Consider the following 9,902-nt stretch of genomic DNA (forward strand, 5'->3'; position numbering starts at 1 on the left):
GTATCTGTTTGAATTTCCTTTATTATGCTCGCCCTACCTGTGTATCCCCAGTTCTAACAAAGAACGTGTTTGAGTATGTCTTCAACGCTTTGAAATAAATTTTGCTTTTCTTGAAAACGTGGATTTATTCTCGATGCTTGGGGATCCAACAAGTTGCTGCAATTACAAATGGAAAAGGCTAATTTGATTCTTCGCTTCCAGGGCATTCCAGAGACTAAGGGAGATAATCTAAAGGAAATGATGAGTGACATACTGGCCCCAGTGATGGATATGAAAGACAATACCATTAGGATTTTAAAAGACATTCCATTTGAAATAAGACAAAGGAGGAAGAAATACAAAGACCTAGTTCTTTTTCTTCAGACAAATGTAGAGATGTAAAATTTCCGGAAATTTTGAAGCTCGGAAAAAAACCCAGGGTTTTTTTCCCGGTTTTTTTCGGGAAAAAACTGAAATTTTCGGAAAAATTAAAAAAAATGCAACATTAGTTCTAGATTGAAAGTCATTCTGTTACTTTAGGAACATAAAATATGACTATGGACATTTTTACTTGGCATGAAATTATCACAACTAGCATATTAAAAAATATAGTGCATACAAACAGTTGTTACAAACAGAATACCCGCCCACATGGAAAAACAAAACTGGAACCTTTTTATTTTCTTCTGACAATAGCACCTCCTAAAGGAAGAAATGCATCTTGTTCTTGCATTGGAGAGTTCAGTTTGTAACCTAGGACTTGCTCAAGCATTAGATCAATCTGATACCATATATATATATATTAGAAATGATTTGGGAAATATTTGAACACCTTGTCTTAAAATATTTTAGTCATCATGTTAAAATAAAAAGTTCCATAATCAATTTCTTTTCTTTTTTCAATTTTTCCAATTTTTTGGAAAAAAACAAAAAAGCCTTCAGGAAAAAAACGGAAAAAACCCGTTTCCCCCCCGAATTTTTCCATTTTTTTTCCGGGCCTTCGCATCTCTAGACAAATGCAATTGGATACAGATGGTTAACTCCAGAAGACGTCACCTTCAAAATCAAGGACAAGAAAGAGAAGATTGACTGTGCGCAGAAAGCATGGGAATTTTTGATAATCCAGTTGGGAGAGCCAGAGGAGGAAGAAAAAGAAGGGTTGGACAGTATGTCCAGTGGCGAGCTGGACTCGGGATCTTCTGGAGAGGACTCTCTATCAGAGAAAGGGGCAGTAGCCCCTAAAAGTCCTTATAAATTGTGGAAGAGATAGGGAAAGGGAAAATGAAGGCTGAAGGACTCTGAATTGTGCCTTTGAAAGTATTGAAACTAGATGCTGAAGGATCTTATCTGTTAACAGTTAATTAAGTTTTGAAAGAGATATGATATGTAACTCAATTCATAATGGTACTAGCATGATTAAGAGATAGTGTATATTTAAGCTATTTTGATTATCTCCTCTCTTGGGTTTTTAGTCAGTACTGGGTATCTTTTCTTTATCCCTTAAATGTAGTCTCCTCCCTTATTTCTGTTATAGTTTGTAGTCTTAATAAAAATGCAATAAAAATTCCCCATTGGGGAGCAAAAAAAAGAAAAGAAAAGAAAAATACTAACATTTATTTACTAACTGTATGAGCCTGCTGTCCTAGGACCAAGTATGTGCCGTATGAGCCTGCCCCTCCCATTAAGGTCATCATTAGGGGCATTCTGAAATAATGTAAACAGGGTGACAAACTTGAACGCAGGGCCTGGAGTTCTCATGTCATGGAGTAATCTTCATACTACAGAAACCATTTATCCCCAAATCTCTAGATATGCCTAAACTGGAGTTGGCAACCTTGGAGGTAAATAGCTCCTGATGGTTTTCTCTGTTAAGGTTCTTGAGGTGAAACTCCATTCTCCCAACGATTTGACCGGCTGCCAGGCTTCCCAATCAAACACTCAACAGTATTCCTAGATAGTCCAGTTTATTGAGGTTAGTACTGGTGGTACCATGAATTCTTGAGTCAGGAATAACAAAAAGCAAAATGGTGGTTACAGATATACCCCCTTCAAACCAGACCCCCTGATATCACAAACCCAATAAGCAAGCACCTACAAGTGTGGGCAAAAAGCAGCAGTTAGATTCCCAGCGGGAAAAGCAGAAGAGGGAGAGCTAAGCCTTCAAGGCCACTAGACAGTGAAGGCAGCAGAAACGTGGGGGTGGAAGAGGGTGCTGGAGGAGATGGAGGAACACAGAAGCCAGGCAACCCCCTCCCACATTCCAAGGCACGGCTGCTTCAGCTGACTGGCACAACCTTTGTTAAAGTTTTTGACACCAAAGCCTTTTCTTAAGTCTGTGCTATACTAATGAATCCTCCCATTTGGCTGATGTCAAGTTTCAATGCTGCTTTGAGTATCTTGTTAGTCTTCAGGCTCATTTATGATAATGACTGCATAATTTTAATATCATTCCACTGCTGATTTTTTACGTTTTTTGAATAATGTTTTTTTAAAATTTTAAAAGTTTTTTTAATGATTGCTTTATAGTTTCAATACCATTTTATACTGCTCTTAAGATTTTTCTGCAGCTGTTTACCTATTAAGGATTTTTTTTTTTGCTATTTTAATTCTGCCTCCTGTTGTGAGGTTTTTAAGTTTATTAATTTTAATATTGTATTGTTGGTTTCGTAACTTTAGTGCAGTAAATGATCATAGAATAGAATAATAGAATCATAGAGTTGGAAGGGACCTCCAGGGTTATCTATTCCAACCACCTGCATAATGAAGGAAATTCACAGCTATCTCCCCCCCCGTACCCCCAGTGACCCCTGCTCTATGCCCAGAAGATGGCAAAAAACAACAACAACACTTTCAGGATCCCTGGCCAAACTGGCCTGGAGAAAATTGCTTCCTGACCCCGAAGTGGTGATCTGTATTTTTGGTACTTGGGGGGCAATAGTGGGAGGGCTTCTGGAGTTCTCGCCCTGCTGGTCGACCTCCTGATGGCACTTGGTGTATAGGAAAACTGATTCCTAAAGCCTTCATGTATCCCTTGTGATGCTATAGGGTTTCATGTTTCCCCCTCCCTTTGGAATGTATTTGGCTCACCCCCTGTTGTGCTGACTTCCTATGCAGGCCAGTTGCCTGACCATTTGCTCAATTGCCATGCCATATAACCACACATGTTTCACACTTCTAGCAGACCTGCTGGCGCCTGGTTGTGCCTAGATGCCAGGAGTCACGTACCAACATAGAGGAGTGATTAGTGTTTGGGGGTCACATTCTGCAGGTGCGGCCTTCAAGACTACTGACCACTCAGGACACTTGGACACTCCCAGGTCCACTTCAATTGGTTCCTGGCCAGAGCCATTTGAAACCTAGGATTGCCCTTTATCAGCCTGAACCCAAAGACACGAGCTCAGATTTTCTTGCTTTCTTGTTCTGTTCTGTGGATGTACCCTGACATGCTGTCTCTCTGCCATGGGATGAGACAGGACAAAGGATTCTTTGTGAGCTGAAGCACATGGCTATGGGCTCGCAAAGATGCAGCTATTGTCCTCAAGATATTGGACTCTCACTATGGACTATTGATCCTCCCTAATGTTGGTAAATATGCTCTATTGTATAGTTAGGCAAAATCTTGCTTAGCCTTTCTTATTTTCATAATCTTTTCTAGCCTGCTTGCAAGCTCTCTGCTAAATAAACTATATTCTGTTATAACTTGTGTCTGATTGATGTACCTTTGACTCCAAGCCTTTTTCCTGTCGCCTGAAACTGCTCGCCAAAGGCTGCTACCAATAAGGTTAACTGTATAGCCCTGGACAGGGTTGTTAGAGTGTAAACCCACATACCAACTGAGGTTCTGGGATCTCTCATCTCAGACTGGTGAGGGGATTATTCTAGAGATCCTGGTGGCATGTGTCTGTAAATCCTGAGAGAGACTACCTCTCCTAGGTTTTTGTGTAAAATTCATTGTCTCAGTCAATGATCCTTTCCCTTTCCATTCCTGGACTGGTCTGGGGGAGAGACAGGATCGTGACACTTGGGTTTTGGCCACTGGATGACACAGAGCTTTGAACTAGATGGGCCATTGGCCTGATCCATCATGGCTTCTCTTAGGTTCTTAACCGAGAAATAGAACCATGGAGATATTTTTAAATGTGTTTCTTGCAATTTATTTATACTAGTCTTGTCTCATTCACACAATGAAGTTGTGTGAGGCTTGTGATCACTTATTCTGTTTTACAGACAGTGAATGGGAAGTATGTGAACAACAAAGAGTCTAGTAGTACCTGTTTATGGCATCTGCTTTTGCAGACATAAGAGGATGACTGCATACCATGGTTGTTTGCATGCACGCCTGGAGGATCCTGTTGCCAGGGGGAGGAAGGATGGAATATAGTCCTAGGGTGATATAATTTGTACTCACAGAATTGCATTGTGACCCATGACTTGTCTAAGACCTTGGAATCAGTTCTTTTATTCAGTGTGGGGTCACTCGAGCCACCAGGTTTCTTTGTTTCCCCATTTATTTGGATTACTAAATATGGTTAAAAAGGTCAGCATTTAATGGGTGGGGGAGAAAGAGAGAGCCAAACCTTGGGCCCTACTCATGTGCAAACATATAAACACATGTACCGCACCCCTCTGCAGGAAAGAGGAGTGCCCTGGATACTTGACAGTGGGGGGAGGCTTGTGTGGCTCCAGTTGCCTTTGCAAAAAGCCAAGCTGTAAAAAGCCCAGCAAAATGTTGCCTCCTTGGGGCTAGAGAAGACAGCATCCCTGCCCTGTCCTCCCCTTCCCAGGCATCAGATGCAGCAGCAGACACCCCCCTTTCTCCATCTCCATTCGTTAGGCCTTCAAGGGCTTCCGGGAGGGGGGAGACTCATATGCTCCTGACTGCACACTCACCTCAGGAGCCACCACAGTCTGGCCTGGTCCCCCAGATGGCTGTACTATGTCTCTGAGCTGGCGAGCCATGCTTCAGCCCTGCTCGCTTTTGGGTAGGTCCTAATGTTATTTTTTTTAAAAAAAAAGCTTTGGTGCCCAGCTCGCTTTTTGTATCATAGGATGTACTTCAGAGGAACTTTGCTCTCATTCAGCTTGCCAGAAGGCTGGGAAGGAGAGAGGTGAGTTCACTGCCTTCATCTTCCCCATGCCTGGCTTGTCTGCTGTTGTGCACCAAGGGGCCAAATCTGTGAGCCAGGTGGCCAAAGGTTGTGGGTGAGCACACGACAGCTCAGCTTAGGGGGACCATTAGTCACTGCCTCAGCTCCCTCACCAGCCATGATGCTGCGATCCATTGCAGAAGTGGTTCAGTTTTGCTTGCCCTTCCATGACAACTCCCCTGCCAAACTGCCTCACAAGAGAAACTTAGTGTCGATTTGACCAGGTATGACATAGGTATTGTAATATATGATGGGGACTGAAATATCTTGAGCTTTGTTTTCTTGCCTAAGTAGTAATGCTTCTCCGGTGAAATCACTTGTGTAGTGGTGCTGCATAAATCAAAAGCAGTATATAATTTCCAAGTTCATAAGGGTCATTTACAGAGAAGAAGAAGATTTATTTATTTGTCAGATTTATACCTTGCCCTTCCTGTCAAGGCCAGCTCAAGGTGGCTTACAGAGAATAAAACATATGAATTACAATTAAAATAATCTTAAAACCAACTAAACCCATTTAATATAATAAAGTGCTAATAATTGTATATTGTTTAATGATGGCAGCCATTAATCAAAGGTCCCTTCTTGCAGTCAGCTTGTAGGTATTTCATTTAGGCGGCTGGCACAGGCTGCTGTTGTTGACAACTCCAGGGGGTAGGGCTCTCTATCTTCAGCTCTTCAGAAGAAGAGATTAGATTTATACCCCACCCTTCACTACCCGAAGGAGTCTCAGATAGGCTTGCAAAGTCCCCCCGGGGGGCCGGGAAACCCCCGCCCCAGAGGCCCGTTCCCTGCCACTGGCGGATCCCCACCCCCAAAGTATGTGACATGCACGTCACCCGGAAGTGACACGACCACGTCGGGCACGCTGGGGGCGGGGCCACGGTCATCTGAGGGAAATTTGTATGGTTTTCCCTCAGATGGTCGTGGCCCCGCCCCCAGTGTGCTCAGCATGATCACGTCACTTCCGGGTGATGTGGTTGTGGCGCGCACGCGCGCGCGCTCTAGGAAAGAGATGGGAGTCCCCTGATCCAGCGAAAGGTAATACTTGGGAACCCTAGTCTCAGAGTGATTTACAATCTCTTTTCTCTTCCTCTCCCCACAACAGACACCCTTGAGAGAACAGCTCTGAAGGAACTTATGACTGACCGAAGGTCAAGCCAGCAGCTACATGTGGAGAAGTGGGGAATCAAACCCGGTTCCCCCAGATTAGAGTCTGCACTCTTAACCATTACACCAAACTGGCTCTCACAAAGTGAAGTGACACTTCAAAAGTTTCAACCCTTTGGATCTTTTGTATTACCTTAGTGTTATCTAAGACTGATTTCAGTGGTTCTGGGTCATCCCCCCTCGATAAGACACACCAATGGCCTAAATGCTTGTTAACATTATTGTATTGTGGGACAGCTGGCTGATGAAAGATGTTCCTGCAGAAAACAGGAGGAACCTGTCAGCCTGGTTAAGAGAACGAGCCTCAGATGTGAATTTACTGGGTAGCTCTAACTTAAACATAGGTAACATCTACCTACCTTAAAGGGATGTTGCTAGGATTGTTGAGAAAATGAAAGAGAGGTTTGCTGGATAGTAAAAGAGGGAGTTAATTAATAATTTTTAATTATTATAGTAAGTCACTGAAAGGTTTTCAGAGCACCTAGTTACAGTTGTGCATGACAACAGAGGTTCCTGGGTACAACATGCACTGGTTTTTCCCTATTGCCCCCCCCCCCTCCCACATTTGTTTTGCTCCCTCTGGAACTTCTAGAGGAAACAAAACACATTATGGGGGAAAACCCCTGAAGCAGTAAGGACAAACGAGTGACAAATATGACAGTATGGAAATGGCCAAGATGTGAGAACTTCATGACATATGCTTGCTTATGACGTGGTAGTTACAGTTTTCTGACTTAGGCCACTCCATAGTATCCACATAGCTATATCATGCTGATCTATTGACCTTTTCTGGAATCTCTCTTGCAAGTATAAATAGGTGATTTATCATGCAGCATAAGGAGCAGAAAGACCTGACCTTTGCTTGTAACTAATCTGTTTAACTGTCATCAAAATGGTGCATTTCACAGCAAAATGCAATTTGGGAAGCAATATTACCTCCTGTGCTTTAGATGCAGGTTGTCACAGTCATGCTACATCTTTATTTTAAAGTGCCAAAGGCTTATTTTTCCACAGCAAAGTCTTTATTGTGGAAGGTTTTTCCTCCTTTATATAAGCTTATTATAATTCAACATGGCTGGATCTAGACAGCGTTTAGCCTTCTTTATGGAATACTAGAACATTGTACATTCTGAATTCGCTTCAAGGTGCTGGTACTTACCTTTAAAGCCCTATATGGCAACGGTCCGATATACTTGAGGGACCCCCTTTCCCCATACATACCCCAGAGAGCACTATGGTCGGGGACTCAACACCGATTAGTGATCCCAGGCCCCAGGGAGGCCAGGCTTGCGGCAACCGGGGCCAGGGCCTTTTCAGTGGTGGCTCCTACCTGGTGGAACAAGCTCCCGGGGGAGATCAGGGCCCTGCGGGACCTCTCACAGTTCCGCAGGGCCTGTAAGACGGAGCTCTTCTGCCAGGCTTTAAATTCGGAGCCGCCACTACCACCACCACCAACTATTTCTTTGTAACAATGGGGCAATGGGATGGCCCATTATAAAGATCGAGCCACAGTATCGCAATGGATCGGTACCGCTGAATCGGGGTTTTAGGTAACACCCACAGGTCACCATCTTGATTCGATCGAATGATCAACATCACTGAGCACTTTATTTTGTTAAACATAGTTTTTGTTCTGTTTTTAATGTTCTTTTCCTGGTCATTTACTATTGGGGCCAAATCCTGTTGGCTATACTATTGGGTCCTCTCAGTCATTGGGCCAAATTTTCAGAGTTCTATCTATGACTGGGGGAATTAGTGTTGTTGTTATTGGCAACTGCAGTGGGTGAGAGGGAATCAGAATCATGGATCCTATTGGAGTATTTGAGCATTTCTTTGTGTAAGATGTAGGTAGAAAGAAGGCACCAGATGAGGTAAGGGGAAAGTGAGATTGATCTGGGTGGAATGATTGAATTACTTGAGTGACAGGTCTGACAAAGGGCAGGGCATGGATTGATGGCTTGGTCATATTCATCAGATTAGCAGAAAAGTCTGTATTGTAAAGTAGATTGCAGGATGCTTCTAGGTGGTTATTGCCCTGCAAACCTCAATGATTAATCATGGTCTGAATTTTGATGAGTCCCAGGTTGGATTTGTTTTAAATCAAATCTATGTAAATCAAGATTTAAATCACTGAACAATAAGGCTAGATTTAAATCATGGTTTTCTACATAAAGACTAATTCTTGCTGGTATAATCTTAATATTTATAACCAGATGAATGTTTCTTTTTTAGAATAACAACTTTTCAGGTTAGTTTTACAGTTATATCAAAAAATTACTGATTTGGCTATACTGTTAGAAACACATCATAGTTCACCTTGCAATAATTATCTGTCTCCAGCTTAATAGGTTAATCATTAATATTTGGGCAACTTTTCTGCTGTACTTTTGGAAGGAGAAAGTAATCATAATAACAATTATAAAATAAATAATCATAATAATAATTATAAAATAAATAATAATAATAATAATAATAGAAACAGTTTTATTTAATGAGAACAATAACATTATAGCATATGTATTCTACACATGTGGTTAAACAATATATCTTTTTTTTTTTTTTTTAAAAACACCCTTAGACTATGAGCCTGGTCCACACATGAAAAACTTAAAATACTCATCTTCATCTTGCTCTTCTTGTTTGTTCATAATCTGGAAAAGAAAAACAAGCTTTCGTGCTTTATCAGGTCCCAAATGATTTCTCAATCTGTCCCTTATATATAAAGCCATAGTGGGGCCCAACGTTCCAATGCACACCAACAGTGTTTGGAGGCTTGAACTGTCAGTCAGAAGAGCTGGCTGGGTTAGCTGGCTGCTTTGTGTAGTCCCGCCCACGTCAGCCCTGGCCAGCGTGTTCGGTTCAGTCTGCTCTGGGCCTCTGACAGGAGAGGACCACCTGCATACTGAACGCAGGGACAGGGCTTCTATGGCTGGGCCGCTTCAGCCCACTCTTCTTTGATTGGGCCAGCGTTTCAAGGTCATTTGCATATGGAAGCTGATTGGACTTCACTCCATTCCACACCTCAAACTCCCCCCCCGGTCATTTGCATATGGAAGCTGATTGGACTTCACTCCATTCCGCACCTCAAACTCCCCCCCCCATGAGACAGTTGGAACTGTCACTTGCATATGCGACCGGTGTATTCTGAGGTAAAATATGTCCTCACTCACAACACATCACTTCCCCTTCAAAAGAAACAAACCCAATAACACAACCATGCCACACCACAAAAAAGACAGATCACACCACAAGCAGAATACCACAAGGCAAAAAATGATAGGAAAAGGTGCCAGCAGTCACCCTATTACTGCCACAGATATGTACCTGAGAGCGCTTCAGAGGATGGTGTGCAGGTCCCAGGTTCATGTTATAAAAGCTGCCTGGGGGATTATGGACCATTCACAGACTTTCAACCTTAACATACCTCACAGGGTTGTTGTGCAGATCATATGGGGGAGAGGAGAATGATCTCAGCTGCTTTGGTTCCCACTGCAGGGAAAGACTGCCCTTTCCCTAGACAGAGGCTGTGGGGTGTGTTTGTGTGTTTAAACCTGAAAACAGACAGGCAGATAAAGGTAGGCTGATGGTTGCCTGGAAAGGACATAGGGT

General features: G+C 42.8%; 1 protein-coding gene across 1 annotated transcript in view; it reads left to right on the plus strand.

Annotated features, from left to right (window-relative positions):
* TMEM163 (transmembrane protein 163) overlaps window positions 1–9,902 on the plus strand; it is a gene marked incomplete at its 3' end in the record, with an annotated part of 147,989 nt that overhangs the window by 33,192 nt on the left and 104,895 nt on the right. The gene's annotated exons all lie outside the window — the stretch shown is intronic.

This window comes from Gekko japonicus, unplaced genomic scaffold, assembly GCF_001447785.1.
Source record: "Gekko japonicus isolate JY-2015 unplaced genomic scaffold, Gekko_japonicus_V1.1 scaffold1924, whole genome shotgun sequence".
Lineage (NCBI taxonomy): Eukaryota > Metazoa > Chordata > Lepidosauria > Squamata > Gekkonidae > Gekko > Gekko japonicus.